The sequence below is a fragment of the Triticum urartu genome, chromosome 2A (assembly GCF_056163025.1).
Source record: "Triticum urartu cultivar PI428250 chromosome 2A, HENAU_Tu73, whole genome shotgun sequence".
In the NCBI taxonomy this organism is placed as follows: Eukaryota; Viridiplantae; Streptophyta; class Magnoliopsida; order Poales; family Poaceae; genus Triticum; species Triticum urartu.
This window is the reverse complement of record NC_141874.1, coordinates 27,974,785-27,991,787: the sequence shown is the minus strand read 5'-3', so window position 1 is coordinate 27,991,787 and position 17,003 is coordinate 27,974,785.

The window sequence follows — 17,003 nt, the reverse complement described above, 5'->3', positions numbered from 1 at the left end:
GTGGGAGGATGGTGGAGACTTGATGAGGTTATTGAACCGTCTCTTCAACTAGTGTGTGACAGGGCACAGGGAGTTGTTCCTGTGGCACCTACACCAATTGAAGTGGAAGCTTATGATAGTGATCATGAAACTTCAGATCAAGTCACTACCAAACCTCGTGGGATGACAAGGATGCGTACTACTTCAGAGTGGTACATAATCCTGTCTTGGAGGTCATGTTGCTAGACAAAAATGAACCTACAAGCTATGGAGAAGCGATGGTGGGCCCGGATTCCGATAAATGGCTCGAGGCCATAAAATCCGAGAGAGGATCCATGTATGGAAACAAAGTGTAGACTTTGACAGAACAGCTCGATGGTCGTGAGGCTGTTGAGTACATATGGATTTTAAAAGGAAGACGGACAATGATGGTAAATGTCACCATTAAGAAAGCTCGACTTGTCGTTAAGATGTTTTCCGACAAGTTCAAGGAGTTGACTACGATGAGACTTTCTCACTCGTAGCGATGCTAAGAGTCTGTTGGAATTATATTAGCGATTACTGCATTATTTATGAAATCTTGCAGATAGGATGTCAAAACATTGTTTCCTCGACGTTTTTTTGAGGAAAGGTTGTATGTGATACAAACCGGAAGGTTTTGTCAATCCTGAAAGATGCTAATAAGTATGCAAAGCTCCAGCAATCCTTCTAGGGACTGGAGTAAGCATCTCGGAGTTGGAATGTATGCTTTGATGATGATCAAAGATTTTGGGTTTATACAAAGTTTATGAGAAACTTGTATTTCCAAAGAAGTGAGTGGGAGCACTATAGAATTTCTGATGAATATATGTTGTTGACATATTGTTGATCAGAAATGACGTAGAATTTCTGAAAAGCATATAGGGTTATTTGGAAAGTGTTTTTCAATGGAAAGCCTAGATTAAGCTACTTGAACATTGAGCATCAAGATCTATAAGGATAGATCAAAATGCTTAATGGTACTTTCAAATGAGCACATACCTTGACATGATCTTGAAGGTGTTCAAGATGGATCAGTCGAAGAAGGAATTCTTGCCTGAGTTGTAAGGTATGAAGTTAAGACTTAAAGCTCGACCACGGCAGAATAGAGAGAAAGGACGAAGGTCGTCCCCTATGCTTAAGACATAGGCTCTACAGTATGCTATGTTGTGTACCACACCTGAAATGTGCCTTGCCATGAGTCAGTCAAGGGGTACAAGAGTGATCTAAGAATGGATCACAGGACGGCGGTCAAAGTTATCCTTAGTAACTAGTGGACTAAGGAATTTTCTCGATTATGGAGGTGGTAAAAGAGTTCGTCGTAAAGGGTTACGCCGATGCAAACTTTGACATTAATCCAGATTATTCTGAGTAGTAAACTGGATTCGTATAGTAGAACAGTTATTTGGAATAGCTCCAAATATAGCGTAGTAGCTGCATCTACAAGATGACATAGAGATTTGCGAAGTACATACGATCTGAAAGATTCAGACCCGTTGACTATAACATCTCTCACAAGCATAACATGTTCAAACCCAGAACTCATCGAGTGTTAATCACATGGTAATGTGAACTAGATTATTGACTCTAGTAAACTCTTTGGGTGTTAGTCACATGGGGATGTGACCTTGAGTGTTAATCACATATATCGATGTGAACTGGATTATTGACTCTAGTGCAAGTGGGAGACTGTTGGAAATATGCCCTAGAGGCAATAATAAATTAGTTATTATTATATTTCCTTGTTCATGATAATCATTTATTATCCATGCTAGAATTGTATTGATAGGAAACTCAGATACATGTGTGGATACATAGACAACACCATGTCCCTAGTAAGCCTCTAGTTGACTAGCTCGTTGATCAATAGATGGTTACGGTTTCCTGACCATGGACATTGGATTTCATTGATAACGGGATCACATCATTAGGAGAATGATGTGATGGACAAAGACCCAATCCTAAAGCCTAGCACAAGATCATGTAGTTCGTATGCTAAAGCTTTTCTAATGTCAAGTATCGTTTCCTTAGACCATGAGATTGTGCAACTCCCGGATACCGTAGGAATACTTTGGGTGTGCCAAACGTCACAACGTAACTGGGTGGCTATAAAGGTACACTACAGGTATCTCCGAAAGTGTCTGTTGGGTTGGCACGAATCGAGACTGGGATTTGTCACTCCGTGTAAACGGAGAGGTATCTCTGGGCCCACTCGGTAGGACATCATCATAATGTGCACAATGTGATCAAGGAGTTGATCACGGGATGATGTGTTACGGAACGAGTAAAGAGACTTGCCGGTAACGAGATTGAACAAGGTATAGAGATACCGACGATCGAATCTCGGGCAAGTACAATACCGCTAGACAAAGGGAATTGTATACGGGATTGATTAAGTCCTTGACATCGTGGTTCATCCGATGAGGTCATCGTGGAGCATGTGGGAGCCAACATGGGTATCCAGATCCCGCTATTGGTTATTGGCCAGAGAACGTCTCGGTCATGTCTGCATGGTTCCCGAACCCGTAGGGTCTACACACTTAAGGTTCGGTGACGCTAGGGTTATAGAGATATTAGTATGCGGTAACCCGAAAGTTGTTCGGAGTCCCAGATGAGATCCCGGACGTCACGAGGAGTTCTGGAATGGTCCGGAGGTAAAGATTTATATATGGAAAGTCTTGTTTTGGTCGCCAGAAAAGTTTCGCGCATTATCGATATTGTACCGGGAGTGCCGAAAGGGGTCCGGGGGTCCACCAAGGGGGTCCACCTGCCCCGGGGGGCCACATGGGCTGTAGGGGTGTGCGCCTTGGCCTATATGGGCCAAGGGCACCAGCCCCAAGAGGCCCATGCGCTAAGAGATAAGGAAAAGAAAGAGTCCTAAAGGGGGGAGGCACCTCCTAGGTGCCTTGGGGAGGATGGACTCCCCCTGGCCGCACCCTTCCTTGGAGGAAGGGCCAAGGCTGCGCCCCCCCCCCCCTCTCCCTTGGCCCTATATATAGTGGGGGGAAGGGAGGGCAGCCACACCTAAGCCTTGGCGCCTCCCTCTCCCTCCCATGACACATCTCCCTCCTCCCGCAGCGCTTGGCGAAGCCCTGTTGGAATCCCGCTACTTCCACCACCACGCCGTCGTGCTGCTGGATCTTCATCAACCTCTCCTCCCCCCTTGCTGGATCAAGAAGGAGGAGACATCGCTGCTCTGTACGTGTGTTGAACGCGGAGGTGTCGTCCGTTTGGCGCTAGGATCATCGGTGATTTGGATCACGACGAGTACGACTCCATCAACCCCGTTCTCTTGAACGCTTCCGCGCGCGATCTACAAGGGTATGTAGATCCACTCCTCCCTCGTTGCTAGATGACTCCATAGATAGATCTTGGTGACACATAGAAAAATTTTGAATTTATGCTACGTTCCCCAACACGAACCGACCACCCGGTCATGTTTTCAAGGACCGACGGGCAATGGCGAAGCCCGGAATGGACCGAGCGAACCGGCCAATCACCACTGGCGGTGACGTGCACGGATGCAGCGGCAATGTAGGTGACGTGCATGGGTATTGTGGCAAGGTGGGCGACATGTGCGAGCGCTGGCGGGCCAGGTGGGTGGTGTGCTGTTTGAAGTGCGATGAGCCACGCGGATGCTAGCCATGAACCTGGACATGGTTGTTCATTAGCAGTTATTCCGGTTGCATGCAAGTAATGTAGTGCGTGCATGAGCCTACATTTTCTTTGTGAGGGCCCTGCCGAGATTAGTGGATCAAACCTGACGTGAAGTTAGTCTAAAAAAATATTAATTTTCGTTTTATTTTGAAAATAACACATACAGATAACAGATTAGTTGAAAAAGCAAACAACATATAAGTTGACCTCCGGAGAGACACCATTAATAGATGTATATACTTCACTAAGAAAATATGTATATACAACTCTGCCACATGCATATGTACCAAATACAATCTGATTCTTACATGATCAGCAGCAGACAAACATCCAAAAGAAAAAAAACAATAGCGGAGAAGCACAACACACGCACTATGAGTTTCCTAATTGATTTCTATTGCCTCAAATTGACTATTTTTAGGATCACCTCACTTGATTTCTGTCTAGCACATAGACGCTCGTTCATTTTCATGCAGACTAAGCAACACTCGAATATGAACCTTAGGTGACAAAATTGACAAAAGAAAAACCGCAAGAGAGAAAAAGGAGAAATGATCACACATGTGAAATATTTCTGTCAATACAATACATGACACACGGTGGTATGTACACTTACCGGGATGGTAGACAGCCAGCAAATTGAGGTTTGAACTAAAAACGTAGACACCAATTAGGTTAAAATTAAGGTTTGAACTACAAATATGAGAATTTTAATTTAGAGATTTATATATTTAAAGTTCTCATAATATACGTGTAATTTTTTATCTGTTTTTACAAAATAAAATCCATCAAAATCAAATAAAAAATGATTGTTGAAAACATTTCATTCATGTGTTCTACATATCTTGATAAGGCTAAAATTTTCATGAATTGTGGATGTAAATAATTCTCAATAAATCTTAGTACGGGCCAATTTTTCTCTACCATTGTAACACACAGGCTCAAAAGTTTCCATATTTTTTTTACTCTGGATAATAACCCATGTTCTAAGTTTCATGTTTTGATCCTCAAATCATGCATCTTTTTATTTTGTCATGAGCGACCGTTGTCACTTGACATAGTTCCTCGACCTCATCAACCATGCTTCATAGGAACTGATATGTTTCCCCGTTGCAACACACGGGCATTTGTGCTAGTTAAACCAAAAAACCCTAAACATTTTAGTCATGGTTGGTGTAACCAACCGGGACTAAAGGCCCCCAGCCCCCCGGCGCGAGCTCGTGCCATGTGGTGGGCCTTTGGTCCTGGTTCGTGTTGAACCGGGACTAAAGGGGGGCTTTAGTCCCCACCCTTTAGTGCCGGTTCCAGAACCGGCACTAAAGGTCCTTACAAACCAGGACAATAGCCCGATTCTGCAGTAGTGTGGTCATTGCCGGTGTTGATGATCCAACAACTCTTAAGGCCATCACATGCTGTGAAGCATTGACACTAGTTGAAGATCTTCATGTGTGGAACATGGTCATATTCTCACACTCAAAGCAAGTAATCACCGATATCCAAAAGGGCTCTCGGGGCCGGTTTGGAGCAATCATCAATGAGATTAAACTTAAAGCACATACTGTTATTTGTAGTTTTACTTTCCAAGGTCATGAGGTCAATGTTGACGCACATAGTCTAGCCAGATTCTCTCTTTCTCTTGGTTTAGTGCGCCACGTTTGGTTTGTCCAACCACATGGTCCAATTTGTATCCCACAAACTGCGGGCTTTGATGAATAAATCATGTTATTCCCCTCAAAAAATTCGGCCAGTTTTTCTATTTTGTTCATATTTTTGAAAATACTCTAAATACATATATTCAAAAAACACAACTATACTTTGAAATTTTAAAAGCTACATGTCAAAAAATGTTAACATAGTTTAATTTTTTGTTAGCATAATTTTTAAAAATTTGATAGCATTCATAATGTTTTTTGCAACATTTAAAAAAGTTCTCATACATTAAAAAATGCCATTGACATATAAAATAAAGTTTATAAAATGTAAAGAATATTCGTGTAATTATAAAAAATGTTTCATACCACTAAAAAAATATTGTTTTAAAAAATGATCACTCATTTCACAAATATGTTTGTAACTTTGTTAAAATGTTTATACAATATTAAAAAATGTTCACGTAGTTTCAAAATGAATGTTTTGTATCATTCAAAAATATATTTTCAATGTGTATATGAAAAATGTTTAACACATATTTAGATGTTAAAAAATATGTATTTTAATTTTTTTAATGTTATAATTGGAAAATATTCAAGATGTATAAAAATATTTTTGATGTATACGGAAAATATACAACATGTGTTAAAAATAGACATTTATTGAAAACGTGAAAGGAAAAACTAAATAAAACAATGAAAATTGAACAAGACCAATGAAAACCGAAGAAAAACTAGCACAAAAGCTTCTAAAACCGATCGGTGCATAAAAGCTTCCCAAAGCACTCTACTGGCCCGGCCCACTAAGTCGAGCCACAGCCAAGCGCCAGGGGTGACGCTATCCTAAAAATCAGTATGTGTAATAAAGCAGTGCCGTGTTAAGCACCGACTAAATGGCCAGTTATTGGCACGACCCATTAGCACATATATTTTGCCTTTTCCATGGGCTAAATGGGCCTGTGCTGAAAGGCTCTACCGTTTCATGTTGTTACTCCCTCCCTCTACGGAGTCACTAAATAGGTAAATGTTTGGAGACAGTGTGTCGGCGGAAGCTTCGGCCGGTCCAGTCCACGCGCGCACGCGCGACCCACTCGCGAGCAACCACGTGGCGCGGTGGACCCGAGTTGACCAGTCCTCCTGCGTTATCCCGCGGATCTCGCCTCATCCCTGTCCCGCAGCTCCGCGGATCTCGCCCCATCCTTCTCTCCTGCGCCCATCGTTGCAGCACGCAGCGCCGACGCCCGCATCTCCTGCCTCCATCACAGCAACGCTTGAGGAGCTCGTCGTCGGCCATGGAAGATCGAATCCCCGCGCGGCCATGGATGTAGATCTCACCCCGTTCGCCATTGGATGCAGCAAGGCCATTGACCAATTCCATTCCCACCGGTTGCAACTCCCACACGCCTCGTGCTTCTGCCTCGCCGCCGGCGAGCCGGGCGGCAATGGGCAACACCAGAAGCTTCTGCAGAAACCGTCGCACCCCCTTATGTTGCAACCGTTTACAAAAAAGCTTCATCCCCTTGATGGAAAGCTTCAACCGGATGTTGAGAAAGCTACAAGCTGTCAGCACCATCGCCAGAAAGCTACAACCGTTGACATGAAATGCTACAACCTTCAATGAAAAAAGCTTCAACTGAAACGACACAAAAAGCCTTGCCCAAGCGCTGCTAAAAAGAAAATAGCTACAACCATTGATAGAACAGCTTCAACTGCAGTTGGAAAAAGCTCCAACCATTAAGAGGGAAAGCTACAACTAGACACCATGCAAATTAGAAAAGTTGCAATCGCTAACAGAAATGCTTCAATTGTAACGGCATTTTGCTACGACCGTGTGACATTTTCAATGCCGGATATAGCTTTTTGGTTTGTCGTTCATGGCTTACGGCTTCACAGTTGAAGCTTTTTTCATTGTTGGATGAAGCTTTTTTCGTCGCCAGATGAAGCTTTTTTGTCACCGGTTGTAACTTTTCTTTGGTCGTTCATAGTTTTTCGTCATATGATTTGAAATTTTTCCCATAGCTGGTTGAAGCTTTTTTCATCACCGATTGTAGCTTTTTTTTGTTGGAAATATGCCCTAGAGGCAATAATAAATTGATTATTATTATATTTCCTTGTTCATGATAATCGTTTATTATCCATGCTAGAATTGTATTGATAGGAAACTCAGATACATGTGTGGATACATAGACAACACCATGTCCCTAGTAAGCCTCTAGTTGACTAGCTCGTTGATCAATAGATGGTTACGGTTTCCTGACCATGGACATTGGATGTCGTTGATAACGGGATCACATCATTAGGAGAATGATGTGATGGACAAGACCCAATCCTAAGCCTAGCACAAAGATCGTGTAGTTCGTTCGCTAAAGCTTTTATAATGTCAAGTATCATTTCCTTAGACCATGAGATTGTGCAACTCCCGGATACCGTAGGAGTGCTTTGGGTGTGCCAAACGTCACAACGTAACTGGGTGGCTATAAAGGTACATTACAGGTATCTCCGAAAGTGTCTGTTGGGTTGGCACGAATCGAGACTGGGATTTGTCACTCCGTGTAAACGGAGAGGTATCTCTGGGCCCACTCGATAGGACATCATCATAATGTGCACAATGTGATCAAGGAGTTGATCATGGGATGATGTGTTACGGAACGAGTAAAGAGACTTGCCAGTAACGAGATTGAACAAGGTATAGGGATACCGACGATCGAATCTCGGGCAAGTACAATACCGCTAGACAAAGGGAATTGTATACGGGATTGATTAAGTCCTTGACATCGTGGTTCATCCGATGAGATCATCGTGGAACATGTGGGAGCCAACATGGGTATCAAGATCCCGCTGTTGGTTATTGACCGGAGAGTCATCTCGGTCATGTCTGCATGTCTCCCGAACCCGTAGGGTCTACACACTTAAGGTTCGGTGACGCTAGGGTTATAGAGATATTAGTATGCGGTAACCCGAAAGTTTTTCGGAGTCCCGGATGAGATCCCGGACATCACGAGGAGTTCCGGAATGGTCCGGATGTAAAGAATTATATATAGGAAGTGCTATTTCGGCCATCGGGACAAGTTTCGGGGTCACCGGTATTGTACCGGGACCACCGGAAGGGTCCCGGGGGTCCACCGGGTGGGGCCACCTGCCCCGGGGGGCCACATGGGCTGTAAGGGGTGCACCTTGGCCTACATGGGCCAAGGGCACCAGCCCCAAGAGACCCATGCGCCAAGAGAAGAGAAAAAGGGGAGAGTCCTAAAAGGGGAAGGCACCTCCGAGGTGCCTTGGGGAGGATGGACTCCTCCCCCCTTGGTCGCACCCTTCCTTGGAGGAAGGGGCAAGGGCTGCGCCTCCCCCCTCTCCCTTGGCCCTATATATAGTGGGGAAAAGGAGGAGCAAACAATTCCTAAGGCCTGGCGCCTCCCTCTCCCTCCCGTGACACATCTCCCTCCTCCCGCAGCGCTTAGCGAAGCCCTGTTGGAATCCCGCTACTTTCACCACGCCGTCGTGCTGCTGGATCTCCATCAACCTCTCCCTCCTCCTTGCTGGATCAAGGCGTGGGAGACGTCTCCGTTCCGTACGTGTGTTGAATGCGGAGGTGCCGTCCGTTAGGCGCTAGGATCATCGGTGATTTGGATCACGACGAGTACGACTCCATCAACCCCGTTCTCTTGAACGCTTCCGCGCGCGATCTACAAGGGTATGTAGATCCATTCCTCCCTCGTTGCTAGGTGACTCCATAGATTGATCTTGGTGACACGTAGGAAAATTTTGAATTTATGCTACGTTCCCCAACAGTGGTATCAGAGCTAGGTCTATGCGTAGTTTCTATGCACGAGTAGAACACAAAGTAGTTGTGGGCGTTGATTTTGTTCAATATGCTTGCCGTTACTAGTCTTATCTTGATTCGGCGGCATCGTGGGATGAAGCGGCCCGGACCGACCTTACACGTACTCTTACGTGAGACTGGTTCCACCGACTGACATGCACTAGTTGCATAAGGTGGCTAGCGGGTGTCTGTCTCTCCCACTTTAGTCGGATCGGATTCGATGAAAAGGGTCCTTATGAAGGGTAAATAGCAATTGGCATATCACATTGTGGTCTTTGCGTAGGTAAGAAACGTTCTTGCTAGAAACCCATAGCAGCCACGTAAAACATGCAAAAAACAATTAAAGGACGTCTAACTTGTTTTTGCAGGGTATGCTATGTGATGTGATATGGCCAAAAGGATGTGATGAATGATATATGTGATGTATGAGATTGATCATGTTCTTGTAATAGATGATCATGGAGCCCCAAGATGGAGATCAAAGGAGCTATATGATATTGGCCATATCATGTCACTATTATTTGATTGCATGTGATGTCTATCTTGTTTATACATCTTATTTGCTTAGAACGACGGTAGTAAATAAGATGATCCCTCATTAAAATTTCAAGAAGTGTTCTCCCCTAACTATGCACCATTGCTAAAGTTCGTCGTTTCGAAGCACCACGTGATGATCGGGTGTGATAGATCCTTACGTTCACATACAACGGGTGTAAGACAGTTTTACACATGCAAAACACTTAGGGTTAACTTGACGAGCCTAGCATGTGCATAGACATGGCCTCAGAACACAGAAGACCGAAAGGTCGAGCATGAGTCGTATGGTAGATACGATCAACATGAAGATGTTCACCGACGTTGACTAGTTCGTCTCACGTGATGATCGGACACGGCCTAGTTGACTCGGATCATGTAATCACTTAGATGACTAGAGGGATTTCTATCTGAGTGGGAGTTCATAAGATGAACTTAATTATCCTGAACATAGTCAAAAGATCTTTGCAAATTATGTCGTAGCTCACGCTTCAGTTCTACTGTTCAGATATGTTCCTAGAGAAAAATTAGTTGAAAGTTGATAGTAGCAATTATGCGGACTAGGTCCGTAAACTGAGGATTGTCCTCATTGCTTCTTAGAAGGCTTATGTCCTTAATGCACCGCTCAGTGTGCTGAACCTCGAACGTCGTCTGTGGATGTTGCGAACATCTGACATACACGTTTTGATGACTACATGATAGTTCAGTGCGTAATGCTAAACGGTTTAGAGTTGAGGCACCAAAGTCGTTTTTGAAACATCGCAGAACATATGAGATGTTTCGAGGGCTGAAATTGGGATTTCAGGCTTGTGCCCACGTCAAGAGGTATAAGACATCCGACGATTTTCTTAACCTGCAAACTAAGGGAGAAAAGGTCAATTGTTGAACTTGTGCTCAGATTGTCTGAGTACAACAATCGCTTGAATCGAGTGGGAGTTGATCTTCCAGATGAAATAGTGATGGTTCTCCGAAGTCATTACCACCAAGATGCTTGAGCTTCGTGATGAACTATAATATATCAGGGACATATATGATGATCCTTGAGATATTCGCGATGTTTGACACCAAAAAAATAGAGATCAAGAAGGAGCATCAATTGTTGATGGTTGGTGAAATCACTAGTTTCAAGAAGGGCAAGGGAACAAAGGGACACTTCATGAAACGGCAATTCAGCTGCTGCTCTAGTGAAGAAACCCAAGGTTGAACCCAAGCCCGAGACTAAGTGCTTCTGTAATAAAGGGGAACAGCCACTGGAGCAGAATTACCCTAGATACTTGGTAGATGAGAAGACTGTCGATAGAAGTATATTGGATATACATTATGTTAATGTGTACTTTACTAGTACTCCTAGTAGCACCAGGGTATTAGATACCGGTTCGGTTACTAAGTGTTAGTAACTCGAAACAAAAGCTACGGAATAAACGGAGACTAGCTAAAGGTGAGATGACGATATGTGTTGGAAGTATTTCCAAGGATGATCAAATATCTTACGTTCCCTCTACCATCAAGATTGGTGTTTGCGTTGAGCATAGACATGATTGGATTATGTCTATCGCAATACGGTTATTCATTTAAAGAGAATAATGGTTACTCTGTTTATTTGAATAATACCTTCAAATGGTCTTACACCTGAAATGAATGGTTTATTGAATCTCGATCGTAGTGATACACATGTTCATGCCAAAAGATAATAATGATAGTACCACCTACTTGTGGCACTGCCACTTAAGTCATATCGGTATAAAACGCATGAAGAAGCTCCATGTTGATGGATCTTTGGGCTCACTCGTTTTTGAAAGGTTTGAGACATGCGAACCATGTCTATTGGTGTATATGCATGAAGAAACTCCATGCAAATGGACCGTTTGGACTCACTTGATTTTGAATCACTTGAGACATGCAAATCATACCACATGGGCAAGATGACTGAAAGCCTCGTTTTTCAGTAAAATGGAACTAGAAAGCAACTTGTTGGAAGTAATACATTTTGATGTGTGCAGTCCAATGAGTGCTGAGGCGTGTAGTGGATATCGTTATGTTCTTACTTCACAGATGATTCGAGTAGATGTTGAGTATATTTACTTGATGAATCACGAGTCTGAATTATTGAAAGGTTCAAGTAATTTCAGGGTGAAGTTGAAAGATCGTCGTGACAAGAGGATAAAATATCTATGATATGATCATAGAGATGAATATCTGAATTACGAGTTTGGCACAGAATTAAGACATTGTGGAAATTGTTTCACAACTAATACAGCCTGGAACACCATAGTGTGATGGTGTGTCCAAACATCATAACTGCACCCTATTGGATATGATGCATACCATGATGTCTCTTATCAAATTACCACGATAGTTTATGGGTTAGGCATTAAAGACAACCACATTCACTTTAAATAGGGCACCACATAATTCCGATGATATGACACCGTATGAACTATGGTTTAGAGAAACCTAAGCTGTCATTTCTTAAAAGTTTGGGGTTGCGACGCTTATGTGAAAAACTTTCAGGCTGATAAGCTCGAACCCAAAACGGATAAATGCATCTTCATAGGACACCCAAAACAGTTGGGTATACCTCCTGTCTCAGATCCGAAAGCAATAAGGATTGTTTCTAGAATCGGGTCCTTTCTCGAGGAAAAGTTTCTCTTGAAAGAATTGAGTGGGAGGATGGTGGAGACTTGATGAGGTTATTGAACCGTCTCTTCAACTAGTGTGTGGCAGGGCACAGGAAGTTGTTCCTGTGGCACCTACACCAATTGAAGTGGAAGCTTATGATAGTGATCATGAAACTTCAGATCAAGTCACTACCAAACCTCGTGGGATGACAAGGATGCGCACTACTTCAGAGTGGTACGTGATCCTGTCTTGGAAGTCATGTTGCTAGACAACAATGAACCTACGAGCTATGGAGAAGCGATGGTGGGCCCGGATTCTGATAAATGGCTCGAGGCCATATAATCCGAGAGAGGATCCATATATGAAAACAAAGTGTAGAATTTGGAAGAACTACTTGATGGTCGTAAGGCTGTTGAGTATAGATGGATTGTAAAAGGAAGACAGACAATGATGGTAAGTGTCACCATTGAGAAAGCTCGACTTGTCATTAAGGTGTTTCCCGACAAGTTCAAGGAGTTGACTACGGTAAGACTTTCTCACTCGTAGCGATGCTAAGAGTCTGTTGGAATTATATTAGCGATTACTGCATTATTTATGAAATCTTGCAGATAGGATGTCAAAACATTGTTTCCTCGATGATTTTCTTGAGGAAAGGTTGTATGTGATACAACCGGAAGGTTTTGTCAATCCTGAAAGATGCTAATAAGTATGCAAAACTCCAGCTATCCTTCTGAGGACTGGAGTAAGCATCTCGGAGTTGGAATGTATGCTTTGATGATGATCAAAGATTTTGGGTGTATACAAAGTTTATGAGAAACTTGTATTTCCAAAGAAGTGAGTGGGAGCACTATAGAATTTCTGATAAATATATGTTGACATATTGTTGATCAGAAATGACGTAGAATTTCTGGAAAGCATATAGGGTTATTTGGAAAGTGTTTTTCAATGGAAAGCCTGGATTAAGCTACTTGAACATTGAGCATCAAGATCTATATGGATAGATCAAAACGCTTAATGGTACTTTCAAATGAGCACATACCTTGACATGATCTTGAAGGTGTTCAAGATGGATCAGTCAAAGAAGGAGTTCTTGCCTGAGTTGTAAGGTATGAAGTTAAGACTTAAAGCTCGACCTCGGCAGAATTGAGAGAAAGGACGAAGGTCGTCCCCTATGCTTAAGACATAGGCTCTACAGTATGCTATCCTGTGTACCGCACCTGAAGTGTGCCTTGCCATGAGTCAGTCAAGGGATACAAGAGTGATCCAAGAATGGATCACAGTACAGCGGTCAAAGTTATCCTTAGTAACTAGTGGACTAAGGAATTTTCTCGGTTATGGAGGTGATAAAGAGTTCGACGTAAAGAGTTACGACGATGCAAGCTTAACACCTATCCGGATAGCTCTGAGTAGAGATACCGGATACGTATAATGGAGCAACAATTTAGAATAGCTCCAAGTAGAACAGTTATTTGGAATAGCTCCAAATAGAACGTGGTAGCTACATCTGGGAGATGACATAGAGATTTGTAAAGCACACACGGATCTGCAAGGTTCAGACCCGTTGACTAAAACCTCTCTCACAAGCAACATGATCAAACCCAGAACTCATTGAGTGTTAATCACATGGTAAAAGTGAACTAGATTATTGACTCTAGTAAACTCTTTGGGTGTTAGTCACATGGGGATGTGACCTTGAGTGTTAATCACATATCGATGTGAACTAGATTATTGACTCTAGTGCAAGTGGGAGACTATTGGAAATATGCCCTAGAGGCAATAATAAATTGATTATTATTATATTTCCTTGTTCATGATAATCGTTTATTATCCATGCTAGAATTGTATTGATAGGAAACTCAGATACATGTGTGGATACATAGACAACACCATGTCCCTAGTAACCCTCTAGTTGACTAGCTCGTTGATCAATAGATGGTTACGGTTTCCTGACCATGGACATTGGATGTCGTTGATAACGGGATCACATCATTAGGAGAATGATGTGATGGACAAGACCCAATCCTAAGCCTAGCACAAAGATCGTGTAGTTCGTTCGCTAAAGCTTTTCTAATGTCAAGTATCATTTCCTTAGACCATGAGATTGTGCAACTCCCGGATACCGTAGGAGTGCTTTGGGTGTGCCAAACGTCACAACGTAACTGGGTGGCTATAAAGGTACATTACAGGTATCTCCGAAAGTGTCTGTTGGGTTGGCACGAATCGAGACTGGGATTTGTCACTCCGTGTAAACGGAGAGGTATCTCTGGGCCCACTCGGTAGGACATCATCATAATGTGCACAATGTGATCAAGGAGTTGATCACGGGATGATGTGTTACGGAACGAGTAAAGAGACTTGCCGGTAACGAGATTGAACAAGGTATAGAGATACCGACGATCGAATCTCGGGCAAGTACAATACCGCTAGACAAAGGGAATTGTATACGGGATTGATTAAGTCCTTGACATCGTGGTTCATCCGATGAGATCATCGTGGAACATGTGGGAGCCAACATGGGTATCCAGATCCCGCTGTTGGTTATTGACCGGAGAGTCATCTCGGTCATGTCTGCATGTCTCCCGAACCCGTAGGGTCTACACACTTAAGGTTCGGTGACGCTAGGGTTATAGAGATATTAGTATGCGGTAACCCGAAAGTTGTTCGGAGTCCCGGATGAGATCCCGGACATCACGAGGAGTTCCGGAATGGTCCGGATGTAAAGAATTATATATAGGAAGTGCTATTTCGGCCATCGGGACAAGTTTCGGGGTCACCGGTATTGTACCGGGACCACCGGAAGGGTCCCGGGGGTCCACCGGGTGGGGCCACCTGCCCCGGGGGGCCACATGGGCTGTAGGGGGTGCGCCTTGGCCTACATGGGCCAAGGGCACCAGCCCCAAGAGACCCATGCGCCAAGAGAAGAGAAAAAGGGGAGAGTCCTAAAAGGGGAAGGCACCTCCGAGGTGCCTTGGGGAGGATGGACTCCTCCCCCCCTTGGCCGCACCCTTCCTTGGAGGAAGGGGCAAGGGCTGCGCCTCCCCCCTCTCCCTTGGCCCTATATATAGTGGGGAAAAGGAGGAGCAAACAATACCTAAGGCCTGGCGCCTCCCTCTCCCTCCCGTGACACATCTCCCTCCTCCCGCAGCGCTTAGCGAAGCCCTGTTGGAATCCCGCTACTTCCACCACGCCGTCGTGCTGCTGGATCTCCATCAACCTCTCCCTCCTCCTTGCTGGATCAAGGCGTGGGAGACGTCTCCGTTCCGTACGTGTGTTGAACGCGGAGGTGCCGTCCGTTCGGCGCTAGGATCATCGGTGATTTGGATCACGACGAGTACGACTCCATCAACCCCGTTCTCTTGAATGCTTCCGCGCGCGATCTACAAGGGTATGTAGATCCATTCCTCCCTCGTTGCTAGGTGACTCCATAGATTGATCTTGGTGACACGTAGGAAAATTTTGAATTTATGCTACGTTCCCCAACATTTTTGTCGTAGGTTGCAGCACTAGGCATCTCCCTGGGCGCTCAATTTTTTTTGTTGCAAGCAGGGGATGAGCGCCGGCGAGCACACCGGTGAGCTCTGGTCGTCGCCATCGGAGCTACAACGGTTGCCACGGGAAGCTACAACCGCACGAGTGGGCTGTTGCATGGGCGAAGTCGGTGACGAGGACGGCCGCCGAGGGCTGGGACCCGCGACCAAGGCGGCCGGCGAAGATGGGCGGCGATCAGAGACAGGGAGGGCAGGCGAGGAGGTGGCGACAAGGGGGAAACGCGTGCGGCCGGCGAGACGGGGTTCCTTTTTCCGTCCGCGCTCGCGAGAGGAAGAAGATGACCTGATTTGGATAAAGATCCAATGAATCGGGACGGGCCGATCTGGCGGCTAGGGTTGGACCGGCCGAAGCGTTCGGCCGGTGCGCCGGCGCCTAGCATCGCCCCACTAAATAAGGGATACTTGTTGCAACAGTCACTCCCACCTTCTTTGGTGGTGATAAGTGGCGCACCGCATTGCGCCATTTGTCATTACAGAGTTTTTGTGGGATTTCTTGCCACACACAAGAGAGATGCGCGGGTCTATTTGTGGTTTTTTCATATATTTGATTTTTTTCAAAATGATTTATCTCTTGATCACACATTCAAATCACGAACTGATCTCGCTATTGCATTTCTCCCAAATTGATAATTTTGCACGACTTTTTTTGGCAAAATTTATGATCCTAAACTGTAGCATGTGTTTAAAAACTGTACTAACCCATACATAAAAAACTGTAGTAATTGTGCTTCACTACTGGGGAAGCACAATTATAGTTTTCACATAAGAAGTAGAGTTGAGCTTCATGCGGAAGTGCAACTGTGTTTTTTTTAGAAGAACAATTATGCTGCTCACCAAAGCTCAACCATGCTCCACTTTTTATGAAAGCGCAGAAGCACAATTGTGCTTCAGGCAAATGCACATGTGTGCTTCACTTTTTGGTGTAGCACAATTGTGCTTTCATGCAAGAAGCACAACTATGCTTTCACGTGAAAGCACAACTATGTTCCACGCTCAGAAAACAATATTTTTTAAAAGAAATAGAAAAAGAAACCCAAAAAAAGCCAAAACCAAAAAAATCTTATAATAAAAAAAAGAGAAAATAACCGATGAAGGAAGCGCCCAATGGGCGACACGTAGTGGTGCTGGTATGCGACACATGGTGCACTAGCCTGCTCACGCTCTAAAGAAAATCTAGTT